Source organism: Galeopterus variegatus, unplaced genomic scaffold, assembly GCF_000696425.1.
Source record: "Galeopterus variegatus unplaced genomic scaffold, G_variegatus-3.0.2 Scaffold9350, whole genome shotgun sequence".
NCBI classification, from domain to species: Eukaryota; Metazoa; Chordata; class Mammalia; order Dermoptera; family Cynocephalidae; genus Galeopterus; species Galeopterus variegatus.
In genome coordinates this window covers 42573-44200 of record NW_007735461.1, presented here as the reverse complement: position 1 = coordinate 44200, position 1628 = coordinate 42573, and the positions used below count along the sequence as shown (strand labels likewise).

Here is a 1628-nt window from a genome sequence, read left to right as displayed (position 1 = left end):
TGGATTCTCCCCTCAGAGCCTCCAGAAGAAACCAGCCCTGCAGACACCTTGACTTTGGCTTATTGAGACTGATTTTGGACATCTGATCTCCAGAACTGTAAGATAAGTTTGTGTGTTTTCAACACACTAATGTGATAGATAATTTGTTACAGCCGAAGTAAAAAACTAATACAAAGAGAGACTGAGAAATAGTTCCAGGTTAAAGGAGATTAAAGAGACAAAGCAAATAAATGCAAACTATGATTATGGATTTAATCCTAAATAGAATTTTCTTCCTTTTGCTAAAAAGGACATTAGTGAGACAATTGATGAGATTTTAAAGAAAGATTGAAAATTAGATAATATTGTATCAATGTTAATTTCCTAATTTTGAGAATTGTATTTGGGTGGTTTAGAATGTCTTTGTGTTTAGAAAATTAACATGGAAATATTTAGGGATAAAAGGACATTATGTCTGCAATTTATTCTCAAGTACTCACTCCCCCACACACAAATATTAATAATATGTACATGTAAAGATAAAGAAAATGATCATGCAGAGTAAAGTGTTGTCATTTAGAGAATTTGGGAAATCTTTATACTTTTTTTTTACAATTTTTATTTGTCTGAAATTAATTAAAAATTAAAAGGTATATATGCAATATAATGCAGAGATTATCTTCACGATCTGTGCTGTTGTAAGAAAACACCAAATGAAACCAGACCTTGTAGTGATTTCACCGGAAGTATTATTGTAAGAAACATCTGTGTGATTTTGCACCCTTTACCAACAATGTTGGGACCATAGGAGGGACACTGGCCAATATTTACATTTTGCTCTTAAACTCCCCACCACTTCCCACAGTCTCCTCTGCTCCTTACCCGTCTGCATCCTTACCCCTGACAGGATGGTTCTCTTCTCTTTTCTTTCAGACCCAGGCTTGCCAGCTGTAAAGGTAAATTGTTTCCTACCTGCCACTGCAAGTAGAGTGAACCTGGGAGATGAAGACAGTTGAGAACATAATCCCTCTCTGACATTAAATAAAGGAAGGCTCAGAGCAGTTGAGTCTCTTCTGTTTTCAACAAACAGCATCGGTGGTACTTGCTATTATTTTAGAGTCTCAAATTTGTAAGTCTAGCACACCAGAGATTGCGCCTTCATTGTATTTCATGAACTGTTAGGACAATCTGCTTGAAAAAGATTTCTATCAACCATTGGCTTTTTTCTTCCATTGGATAAGTATTTTATTTCCAGAAAGATTATGAGCCACAAGACATTAAAGTCTAAATGAAGAACTACTGGTTTATCTATTTATTTGTCACATGGTCTACATGAAATTTTATTAACAGAAACTGAGCTCTTTTTATTATCATTCTCGGTGACTTTTGCTTCCTAGCTACTGACAGCTATATATGCCTGTTTCAGTATGTCCATTCTCTTGTCCTTAAATTCATTGATATATTAATGTGCTGTGAAAGTTTGATATCTCCAAATGAAAATCAATAAATAAAAATTTGATTTTTTTGAAGCCTCCCTTATAATCTGAATTTGGATAATTACAAATAAATTTGGATAATTACAAATAAATTAAAAATTATAATTGAAAAGATGTTTAAGTTTGTAGAGGAAAGAAGAAAGAAAACAAATT

The 1628-nt window shown here is 33.2% G+C and overlaps 1 long non-coding RNA gene across 1 annotated transcript; it reads left to right on the top strand.

Moving 5' to 3' along the window:
• On the top strand, positions 1 to 1275 carry LOC103609211. Its single transcript, XR_552111.1, has 2 exons — positions 1 to 97; positions 913 to 1275. It is a non-coding gene; the product is annotated as an uncharacterized LOC103609211 (long non-coding RNA).
• The last annotated feature ends 353 nt before the right edge of the window (positions 1276 to 1628 follow it).